This window comes from Tachypleus tridentatus, chromosome 3 (assembly GCF_004210375.1).
Source record: "Tachypleus tridentatus isolate NWPU-2018 chromosome 3, ASM421037v1, whole genome shotgun sequence".
NCBI lineage: Eukaryota > Metazoa > Arthropoda > Merostomata > Xiphosura > Limulidae > Tachypleus > Tachypleus tridentatus.
In genome coordinates this window covers 91492905-91505785 of record NC_134827.1, presented here as the reverse complement: position 1 = coordinate 91505785, position 12881 = coordinate 91492905, and the positions used below count along the sequence as shown (strand labels likewise).

At 34.8% G+C, this 12881-nt stretch overlaps 1 protein-coding gene across 13 annotated transcripts in view; it reads left to right on the top strand.

The window, feature by feature from the left end:
• Positions 1 to 12881, top strand: part of LOC143247462 (uncharacterized) — a 139239-nt gene that overhangs the window by 22683 nt on the left and 103675 nt on the right. For 2 of the 13 annotated variants that reach the window (XM_076495620.1, XM_076495614.1), the window contains one exon: positions 10742 to 10839. The exons of the other annotated variants lie outside the window; for them this stretch is intronic. The gene's annotated coding sequence lies outside the window, so the exon portion shown is untranslated. The remainder of the gene's footprint in view (positions 1 to 10741; positions 10840 to 12881) is intronic. 13 annotated transcript variants of the gene reach the window in all.

The window sequence follows — 12881 nt, the reverse complement described above, 5'->3', positions numbered from 1 at the left end:
TATCTAATGTCCTCCTATAAATACTAACGTCCGAAGTCAATTCACTGAAGTTAAACTGTTTATAATGTTCGAAATATATACTCTTCAAAAAAAGAAACGCAAAAGGGATATTTTGTTTATTTTAAAGAGAAATATATGTAATAACGTTACAAGCTCAGAGTATGTGATGTTACACGTGTTAAGGCACTGATTGTCAGACCAAAATGACAATAAAAGTTGTGCACTTTGAAAACGGAGGAAAACATCTGAATTTTTGCCAAAACGCATTCGTGTCCAATATATTTGTTTGAGAGATCTGCATGTTCTGCAAGTGCAACATGTGCAGAATCCCTACAAAAGTTACGGGTTCTCGGTTTCCATAGCTCAGTGTTAAGCCACCGACACGCAATACAGTTACGCCAATACTGACTGAAGCACAACGCAACGCCATTGGTCGCTTGGAAGCAGGCGAATCTCGATCACATGCTGCCAGAGCTGTGAATGTCCACCCGAGCACCATCACAAGGCTATGGAATCGTCACCAACAACATGGATCAACTCGTGACCGTCTACGATCTGGCAGACCTCGTGTAACCACGCCCGCCCAAGATCGGTACATCCGGTTACGTCACCTTCGGGATAGGACCACCACTGCGACGTCTACTGCCTCAACCATACCAGGGCTGCGTAGGATTTCCGATCAGACCGTACGCAACCGTCGACGAGATTCTTAGACCCCATGTGCAACCCATCATGGTGAACGTCAACGACGTTTTTCAACATGACAACGCCCGTCCTCACACAGCTCGACTCACCACTGTCTTCTTGAGACACCACAACATCAACGTTCTTTTCCTGGCCCTCCATATCACCAGATTTAAACCCCATCGAACATCTTTGGGACGAGTTGGACCGACGTCTGCAACGGCGATAACCTCAACCGCAGACTCTACCTCAGCTTGCAGCAGCTTTGCAGGCTGAGTGGACAGCCATTCCACAGGATGTGATTCGTCATCTCATCGCTTCCATGGGCAGGAGATGCCAAGCAGTTATTGATGCTCACGGGAGGCATACTCGTTATTGACGTTGAGTGACGTTAAACTTCAACTAGTGAGCGTGGACTTCGCCTTTGCAGACTTTGGATGTTCAGCAGTGAATGTGCAAAGTTTCACACATGTCATACAGAACTACCCGGAATAAACTTAACAATTTGTCTCAAATTTTGCCTTTTCCGTTTCTTTTTTTGAAGAGTATATAAACATTCTTGGTCAAATTATGTAGTTTTCCGATTAATAGGTTAATTACAATTATAGCTTCCGAGGCCTATAGTACACTGTCTGTAGCTGACTAATGATAATCTTCTGTTTCTTTCTTAGATGCTTTTATACGAATCATGCGATTTTCTCTAAGTTTCAACAATATTCTAGCACGTTTTCGTAAAATAAATATTGTTGATTCTTTTCTCGAAAATCTTCTAGAAATTTACAACAGGCAGGGCATGCGCAATACACAGCCAACAATATATGTCGCATGCAAAAAGAAAACTATACAAAATAAACGTATAACAGTAAATCTGTCGCATGATACATATAATCAGGTCAAGTACCAGATATATAACTGAATCCATTTTGGTGACCTCTATGGATGAAGAACCTCTTAATGATGAATATGTATAAATACTACTCCATTCACATACTTCCTGACTTGCAAGGTTGTTCAAAATGACTGAGCCATTATAGATAGGTTTAATAAAGAAAGATTTGGCAAGATTGGAAGACTGAACCAAAACTGAACAGCAGCTGACATGCAAATTTATCAGATTACAGGATTCTAAAGTAGTTTTCAATTAACCATGAAACACTTCTACTGTATGCATTACAAATTAGCAAGGGCAACTTTCTATCCTAAACCACATCATGATTTTTTACTTCATATGCACATGTAAACACCAGACTGACAGAGCAAATGCAAAAGCATTTTAAAAGTGAGTATGGTAGTCTCAGAATGTGTAATCTATGCAATATTTTGCATAAATGCTTAGTGCATGCCACTTAATGCTTCTTAGATATAGAGATTGACTTCCATAGAACTTACAAAGTAACAATGTTTACTGTTATCATCCAGTAGATCTTTATTTCTTTAACTTATGAAAATAATTTTAATAGTATTCCATTTTTATGATAAATTTCAAAGGAAAAAAAGTTAAGTTTGTTTTGGTTATAGTGGACTTTTAAAGTAAGATTAATAAAGTGATACTAGTTTTTGCTTATTATTTCACTTCATTTCCACTGTAGTGAATGCTCTTCATAAGTTGTTCAGTTATTTCTCTTTGAACTCCAAATTGACCACAGAGGATTGAGTGTGTCACATTAAAGCTATTTTGAGTATAGACATAATTAATCATAACCACATCAAATATAGTAAAAAAATTAATGGCCTGTATCAGAATTAGTTTTGACACTGTTTGGTATTTCATAGTTAGTGTGATGCCATCAAAAGTGATTGCTTTTAGAAGGGTACATAACAGCCTTTTCCTTAGCCATGATAAGCAGTGATGTTTATTGTAATACATAAGAAATCCCAAACAAAATACACAGCAACAAAATCATCTACACATTCTAAATGATAGTATTTAACTTTGTTAAATAGGAACTTGACATGGAAAAGTGACAAAGTTTCCTGCACACAAGTTGCTTTTATGATATATCCAGGAAAGGAATGCCAAATTTAGAAAATTGAATGAATAATACTTAGCTGCAGAGAAATGGCAGTGTTGGGAATTCTGAATGAAGTATATTTGATAACCTTAAATCTGATTGCATTTTCTACTGGATGAAAAAATTCATGAGTTGACACACAAGGCATGTTACAAAAACTGTTTTGAAATGATTCACAATAATGACTGGATACTGAACCATTAGGGACCAATATTCTTAACCCTTTTTACAACACTGAAAAATAAAAATCCAAGCTTTCTGCAAACATGAGGCTACAGGGTATCAGTTCCAGTCATACTTTATATTCAACCATCATAAACCTCAACCTGATGGAAAGTAAAATGGATATTCCATTCAAATCGAGGGATGAAGTGCCTGTGGATTTTTCTGTTATCAGATTGTTTAAACAGTCACAGAGAAATTGTAATCCTTGTACATTGGGTGGTTTATGAAAGCCTACCTCAGAAATTAAAGTCTTGCAATGGAACCTTTGCTCTTTGCTACAGATCTATTGTAAAGCTGCACAGTTATCAGCTAAAATATGACTGGATGTTTGCATATGCAATGTGATGACATGGTGAGGCTCCAAAATCATTTTGGTATAAAATACTTAACACCACAGTGATGTGCTACCACCTTATTTGAAATTTTAATAAATAGAAAAAAAAAAGTTCTGTGAACTTTGAACTTCACCTAAGAAAACAACTTTGAACAAACTGGGAGGAAAAGTAATCCATTTATTCTTCCACCTCTGAATCTATAATACAACTAGAAAAGCAGATTTTGGAAACTGAATTTGATATGAAATACAAACATCAGTATTTCCATCATAAATCCTTCTACCCTAGTCAAGTTTGTGAGAGTGGTGAATTATAGTACTTTTTGTAAAATATATTACTCTTAGGATTCTTATGAAATTATAAATTGAGTAACTGCTTTACATATTTAGAAAAGAAGCTCTTGGAAATATAAAATATCAAAGTTTAAAATGCTCCACTAGCTCTCAAGATTGTTCTTAGAGAATGTAATTTGTTGATAGTCATTTTATTATACCTAAAATGTGCACCAAACTAAATATATCTGGAATGAGGCTTTCATCTATAACCATCTGAAACATGTTACAAAACTGCCCATTATGTGATTGGAATGGTAAGAAGCTTAATTTTACAAAATGGTAGATGTAAATCATGAATGTAATTTGATGATTTATGTTTTGTTGTATATTTCCACCATATGATATCATTCCAGAAGTACTATTATTACAGTTGTCTAGTTTTAGTACTTGACGTTAGTGACTACTACATGCTTTTGGGATCTGTAGGTGCTTGGCTCCAAGAACTGGATATGTGATAAATCCTAACCATGGATCTATGTGTACCAAAGGTCCTGGGGTTAGAATTACACAAGAACTATCACAATTTGGTTACTTTTGGTGATGAAAGAGAGAGAGTCATGCCAGTTCTTTCTGCATTTCTTTCCCATTGGTCTGTTGGGCCCAAGAAGAGAGGAGATTGGTGTATTGTCATCAATCTTTCTTACTTATATCAATTCATATTCTCCAAGGTTCACATGTGACTCATTCCTCACTCTGAGTTTTTTTTTTTTACTAGAATTGTGGATGTCCAAGTTTGGTATCAGCTCTTATCTTTATATTGGTTGCATCCCACTACTGTTGGTATTTTTCTTATGTACACAGGTTAGATTCTGCGGTTCAGGGTTGTTGTCCTTGAACTGGAATTGGCACCATGAGTTCTACTGAATCATACATGCTTTTCTTCACCTCCATTTCCTAACTCTATGTACATGCCATTTCATGAATGTCTGGTTACTGCTGGCACATTCTTCTTGTTGTCAGAATGTCATATCCATATTCTACTTCTAGAAACAACCAAGTCAGATTTCATTATCATAGCTGAAACACCTATTTTTACTAATGTGTGTTATAATCTGTGTATTTTTTATCATGTGCTCAGTTGACTCATCTGGCTCCACGTAGAACAAGAAGTCTGGCTTTTACTCATCCCTTCACCTTCTGCATGGAGAATTTTATTCATTTTAGGAATGTGGATACCACTCTAATCCCTCGTCTTTTAGATGAATGCACAAGAGATCCCTTCATTGGTCTTTATTGTGATCAATGGATCATAAATATTGATTCATTGGATTCTCCACTTTCCTTATTTAGAATCATTGTCTTTTACCTTTAGAGGTTTTTAGATTGGGACAGGACTAAGATATGGGTTTCTCTGCCATTACCTCCTCCAGAGATCCATCAATTCATAAATGCTTTGCTTCAGACATGAAGTTTATCTCAACAGTCAGGAATTACAGGGTTTACATATGAATGACAAAGTTTTAGACCTTCCTGCTCTTCAAAAAGCAATGCCTCATGGTCTGGGTTTATTAAGGGAAAAATTACAAGACTTTAACAATTCTGTGATGATGTCTTGCACTTGCTGTCCCAGGGTTCTTTGTTTTTGAACCTTGGATCTCCTTTCTCAGGACCACTCCTATCATGTTGCCCTACTATCTTGCTATGTTCCATGGATAATGACTTCAGTAGCAGATCAATTGTTTCACCCCAAACAGATTATCTGAATAGATCAGATGCTGCATCGCTGAGTTTTATTTTGCATTGAACTTCATTTTAACACACTAAAGATTGGTGGGTTAATGCCATTTCTTGAAACACCTAGTCACTGGCAATTTGATCTTCAGTATCTTTTGAGTACTCACTAAAAATTTTCTCTGAATCCACAGGACTCTCTAGATTTATAAAGTTGTTTTGGGTCCTTTGTCCCAAATGACCGATTCAGTTACATAACTGGTATATTAAGGCAGCATTGCATTTTTTTAAAAATGTTATTTCAACATCTGTTTAAGACTTCAGCCTTATTTGCCTTTCTCTGAACATTTATATTTCATTGCTGCTAACTTACAAACGTTGCTAGGTTTATGGTAATTGTGCACATGATGCTTTATCATTTTATGCCCTCAGTCTGGTTCTTTATTAAGCACTGGCAACCATGGAAAAAGAAATTCTTTTCACCAATTCATCTGACTACTATTTCTCACTTTTATGATAAATCTAATTTTGACTATTTCTTATGTCCAGTGAGGGTATTTAAAGGTGCTGTTGCTTGCACTAATGCTTTTAGAGATGTATAACAGTGACCTTTTATTCATTAGGATAATTCAGTGTTGCAATATTCATTGCTGGTTATGTTAAGAAGGTGGGTATGAATTTTATCCATGTTGCTAATTCTGGACGTTTTGAAGATTAGGGTACTTTTGAAAGCCTTATCTAATCTGATTCAATGCATTTCTACATCCTTAGGAGCCTGGTTGAATTGCCCACTGGAGGACATTGTGTGGGCTGGTATGTGGGTCTCCCCAAATACTTTTATTTCATATTATTTGCTTATCCCCCTGTAGCTATTTTCTGCTAGATTATACAGATGGATGAGTATTTTCATTGCTATGCTTGTCTTTCCTGTACCTTTCAGGGTTCCTTACCTTATTTATATATGACCATACTCTGTAGTGGGTGTTGCCCAGGTAAGTATGCTTTTATCAAGCCAATTCCACATTAGTTGCCACTAATTCATTATACTTTATGCAGGTTCAAACAGGATTTATAGAAATGTGTACAATAGGACCAACTAGAGGGTAATTAGGCAGTATTATTGTGCTGTGCTGGGCTGCTATTCATGAACTATCATTAGTAAAGAATAAGATAATTCTGCCTGTTCCTTCCAATCATTGGATTGGATAAACTGGAGTTGGTTTGGTTACAGACACTTAGAGAACTTGGTTCACTTATTACACTTTCCAGAGCACTGTTCCTTAGCACTTTCAAACATGTGTGCCAATGACCCCCTCCCAGATTCTGCTAGTGGAGCTAGAGAATCCTCACCACACCCAGTTTACAATCACAGGGGTGATAGACAGAGGTTTTTGTTCTAGAGTGTCAGAATTTCTTTCAATTTTGAGAAGGGGGAAAGTTAGGAGCTCTTCTACCCACGTTTCTGTATGTCATTTTCCCAGGTGTCAGTAGAAGAGGCACCAGCTTATGTGGGAGACTACTTGTAATACCAGTTCTGATTTGATGCTCAGCTGTCTGATTAATTGAGTGTGGCCTTTTTTTTTTTATCAATATTGGTTCAAATACATTCTTTGCGACCCTCAGATTACGAGTCTAGTGCCTAAACCACCTAGCCATGCTGGCCCTTTAAGTTTGCCTTTTTCAACAATCAATAAACATAACAGGTTCCAAACTAATTTTAAATTTGAGTAACTGAAAAGAAATTAGAACACATGAAGCATGTTTAAAGTATTTTTAAATACGTTATAACCGCTGATCATCACGATAAAAGCTAAACCAGAAAATGAAAACATTAAAAAAGGTATAGGACTTAGGCATTGTATTTATTATAACATGAAAAAATGTCTTGATTTAATCAAGAGGTTAAATTTTCTGCCAAGAAGATTGTCAAAAGTGTAATTTTCATTTGATAAAGTGTATCGTTGATTATACCTGTGGTTTGATGTAATGTTCAGAGATGGATTCTTCTGCAGTAGATGTACGTGTTTTGATTTATTGGCAATAAATTCGAAGAATAAACAGCATATACTCCTCTCGATTTTAAATAATACATTCAAAACAATTTAACGTATATACACAAATTATTTACTCTATAAAGATCACAGCTGTATCTTAAACACTACATAGTTCTCTTTTTTTTTTGTCAAAAGTTACCTCAGGCTGATTCAATTACTTTAGAATTTAATTGACAAGATAAACTATTTTTCTGTACTCGCGTCACAATAGTATCAATGAATAATTCACTTACGCTACTTCGAGAGTTATCATAGGCATATCCTAAACTTCAAATAAGTGTCTTCTTTTTGTCAAAGTCCACAGGGGTGTATTAAGTTACTTTAGAACACCCTTTAACAAGTCAAATTATTCTACTTATCTGTCTTAAATTGTGAAACGCTTTTTAAACTGTCACCACTTATGGCTATTTACTCACACGCCGACTAGTTTTAGGATTCTAACTGAACTTTTTCAGTTCTCGCTACTTGTTAACTTGCACTTGTTATCTACTTGCTCGCTGAGGTCCCAAAAAATAATAAAAATTCGAATAATGTGACGTCAACAAGGAATTGCAAACCAAACTTATGACCCCTACTGAGTTACATAACCAACACTTAAATAACCTTTAAAATAATTAATTTTAACTTTCTAAACTAAAACTAAACAATCATTAAATATTGACTCGTAAGATAAATTAACAGCACCTAAACTAAATATTCTTGTATATCCAATAATTATTGAGATTACTTTCAAAAGTCATAATAAATTACTATTAACTTTTGTGGCAAATGTTTGTTTTTGAATTTCGCACAAAGCTACTCGAGGGCTATCTGTGCTGGCCGTCCCTAATTTAGTAGTGTAAGACTAGAGGGAAGGCAGCTAGGACTGCCAACTCTTGGGCTACTCTTTACCAACGAATAGTGGGATTGACCGTAACATACGGCTGAAAGGGCGAGCATGTTTGGCGCGACGGGGATGCGCCGATGTTTTAATACGCTTGGCCATGCCGGGCCAGTGTGGCAAATGTAAATCTCCCTTTAAATGTGATGGGAGTACATTAAAGTAACAAATAAGCTTTATTTTATTGAAATGTTTGGATTTTGCTTTTTATAGTCCACATATTAATAAATAAAGCATTGACTTTTATGAAGATCTTTGGTTTACCGCATTGCATAAATGTAATGGAACTTTGCAAATTTAAGTTACTTGTGTTGAAAATAGTTTTGTACAAAAGACCCATAGTCACTACGGCGTCATCCTGTTATAACGGTGTGTTTACTTAAGTCATTTTACTTTTTTTTTAAATGCTACTTTAATAAGTACATTTTGAACTGATACAAAAAGGGTGTATAGCAAGATCTTAAGATTTTTTTGATGTATTAAAAATCGTCACATTTTGTTTAATATTGGAGGTTTGTGAGCATTCACATTTGTAGTAGGTACCACAATTTTACAAGACCTGTTGTTTATTCGAATTCGGATATTTGCAGTCCTGATACATGGTACTGCTGCAATTTTATTGTTCGTTGAGTTATATTAGTTCAATGTTTCTCAACTACCGGTTCGCAGACTGCCTACGATCCATCCTAACCACATTGCTGGTTCGTGGGAGTTCAAAAATTAATTGAATATTCATGTGTAAGCTGTAATGGTTTTTGTTAAACTTGCATTTTACTGGTCTACGACAGTTTGAGGAGGTAACGAGTTGGCTGTTCGTATTGAAAAGACTGATAAACGTTGTTTTAATTTATTTCGTGAAAATAATGGAAAATCCAACAACAGGATACCTTTACTTGTACGCAGTTGTAGGCTTAAGCCTAACTTCACAAAACATTTTTCGCTTTTAACAGAATTTATCTTCTAACTGACTGATCAACATAATATACGTGACCACTCACTAACTTCACGGAATCAACTGCTTATCTTAACTGAAACAGGATAAACTAAATTTACCTCATTATATTAATACAGATAATCAAATGGTTAATAAATGATTGCTATTAATGTGTAAACATACGAAAACACAACTACAAATACATTGTGTAAAAAATTCTGAATGTTACGAGAATGAGAAAGAAATTCTGAAGAAGTTTTTATGTCTGGAAATGGGTCCAAGAAGAAAGTTGATATATTTTTACAGCGATTATATCTTCATTTCACTGAGTTTGTTGGGAGAACAATGACTTACTATTTTTGTAGGAAAATATTGTATATTAAAAATGTGTTTGGACTGTTTAAAAAGTATTCTTTGTTTCAGAATTTTTGCGAATCTACACATGTCTATTTATGAATAGCTGCTCCTCATTCTTAACTAATAGGCTACAGGGAAGACTGCTACTCAAAAATACCAATGTTTGAGTTACTTTTGTCTGTTTACGTAATATGATTGAATTGTTATTCTTGTAGAGCCTACGACCCCAAATGCAGAGCAAGTTTCTGGGCAACGGGGCAGATTCACATCCCAGGAACGCTAATAACTTAGAAATGGTTGTTCAAATTAAAAATAAAGCTGTTTATAGATAAGACAAGATAAATTAAAAAAAAAAGTTAATTTAAAACCTGAAAATAGGGATCGTAAAAAAACAAAAAATAGTAGAGATATTGCAGACATTATATACTAAAACTACAAACCTCTATTTTAGTTCGAGTAAGTAATGTCTGTAGTATCTTCAGCCTTGTTTGCTCATTTTTGTTCAATCTGTTTGCAGGTTTCTAAGTTATCAATGTTTTATTTGTCTTGTTTGCTGACTTTCTTTTTCACAACAATGGGCAAAGGATTACTTGATGTTGAAGCAAACTATATATTGAAATAACACACTAGCTGATACAGTAATTTACTGTAGATATTAACTGATTGCATTCAATTTAGATGTAAAATATTGAGCTACAGCTAGGGAATTATTATGGAGATTTGTTTTGGAATATATAGTGAATGTTTACACTTTATATGTGACTAAATTATCTGTGTAATGCATAGTAGTGAACAAGTATATGCCCAGACTAAGATACAACCCTCACTAAGCGCATATAAAATTTTTCCATCAGAAAAGCAGCAAATAAAATAAAAAGATAAAATTTAAAACTTTGTGTAAAATAAACTTATATAATACACATATTTTAAAACTCATTTACTTCATCTATGTTATTGGGATTGGTTCCCTAAAGACATTGATTGTGTTGTGTAAAGAGCATTGAATATCTTCATGTTACAGTCAGCTGATGTTAACAATAATCTGTTATTGGCTGTAGGGCCAGATGCCATAAGCACAGCCCAACAATGGTTCCCCCCTCAGCCCCTCCATTGCTTATTTGACAAGACATTAAGACTCAATAAGTGCTGAAAGTGAAATAAGTTTGAAAATTTATAACCATTCTTCAGTTTTCTTCCAGGTCAGACCCCACAACTGTATTAAATAAAACCTTTTTTATTTTATTTATTTAATAGATTGAGCATGGATCAAAATCAAGCAATGACTGAGGCCTTTTATTCAGAAATGATGAGGGAAATCACTTCTTTGATGAATGATAATTAGAAAGAATACTGTATACTTGTTTTCAATCTGAGTTAACAATTCTTACTTTGATGTTAACAGAAATGAAAAATTTACTCAAAACCCTTTTATTCAAAAATTCTCTTTTATGTTAACAATTTCTCACTTTGAACTTAAAACAACATAAACAAATTATTTACTTATACCTTAACTTTTTAAAATTTAAATAAATATTTTCTTCTAGATTGTTTAATTGCAAAGTCTTTGATCAAGTCTTCAAAACTCATTTTGCATAACAAATCTGCTTCTATACTTAGCAGAGACAAGGCATTCAGCCTGTCTTGTCGCATAGTTGTTTTGTTGGGATTTTTAATATGCTTGAGTTGAGAAAATGAATGCTTAGCTGAGCAATTTGTGACCATTAATGTTAAAAATATATGCAATTCAATGTCTACATTTCAAAACACATACTTAATTTTGTCTTCTGAAATTATTTTATAAAGTTCAATATGACTGAATCTGGTTTTACCAGATTTTGTTGCACTGAACTTAGGGCACACATATGAGTGAAACTGCTGAAGCTTAGCAAAGAGGTTAATGTCCAAGTCTTCTGGGTAAACATCAGTTAACTTCTGCAAACACTGAGAGCACCCAGAGGACTTACACACTAACCTTTGTGTTGAGTTTCAGCAGTTTCACTCATATGTGCACCCTAAGGCTTCTTGGAACACTGAGAGTACCTTTCAGTTTCAGTAGATAAAGTGACATCATTTGGCACATCACTTAGGAAAGAAAATCTGTTTGCTATTTCTTTGTATATCTTTCCTCTTCTTCTCATCTGGGTTTATAGTTTGTCAACAATTGTGTAGAAGGTGGTGATAAGAAATTTATCTCTGACATTCAGATCTACTTCTTGTGCATCTGTTATTGAGTACCTTCTTTTTGACATGTTTGTGAGTTTGAGCTGCATTGTAACTGACATCTAGTAGTATTTCCTTTCCAAGTGCTTCAAATCTTTCAAAGTCATCCCTTAAAGTGCATAGTTGGTCAGCTAATGACTTGTACAAATCTACACATTTTTAAGTTCACATCCTCATTTTGCAGAACTTGATTTGCTTTCTGAAACTTTTGCAAAATCTCATCCCATATGATCAACATAAAAACAAATTCTAGCTCTTGCACTGTATTTGTAATATTGTCTACTTCTCTTCTAGTGTCTCCCTTTGGTGACAGGTCTTCAACTAGACATTCTAAAGTTTCCAAAATCTTAAAGACTTCAAAATTGCTGTTGTTGCCATAACATGTGCCTCCCATCTGGTATCAGAGAGGGATTTTAACACACCTTCATTTACAAAACAAACTTTAAGAATTTGCCACTGCATAGTTGAGGCTGAAAAAATGTATAGAGCAAATGAACTGTAGAGAAAAAATTAACTGCCACTGCTGCAGTAAACAACACTTTGGCTCCCAGATTTAGTGAATGGGTTGCACAGGGCACATATATGGCAAACTTATTTTCTTCTAAAATCTTTTACTGCATCTCCTTATAACGCCCAGACATTTAAGCAACATTTTTGTAAGACTGACCCCCACATTTTAAAAAATTCAGTTTGCAAACGTCACAAAAGTACTGCAATACCTGGTTTGCCATTTCCTCACCTGTATGGTTTTTCAGTTCCATAAAGGTTAAAAAGTGTTCAATAGGCTGCCCATCTTTTAAGTATCATGGTACAACACTTAACTCATCTATATGTGATAGATCTGGTGTTGAGTCAACTGACAAGCTAAAATAACCAAAAGAATTTATTTCATCAACAATGAACATGTGGACCTTCTGAGCCATTGGTTCAATGAGTTCTTCACAGATGGTTTTGGGCAAGTGAGAAGGATTTCCTTTTTCAGAATTCCCATTTTTTAAATGTGCCTCATTAAAAATTGATCAAACTGACTTATGAGCTCAAGCAGCTCTAAAAAATTCTCATTCTGCAGTGAACCAAATTTTTCATTTGTTCCTCGAAAAGCCAGGCCACGTTCAGCTAACGTATGAATAACAATTATTACACACTCCAAGTCATGTTACCAGTAATTGCATTC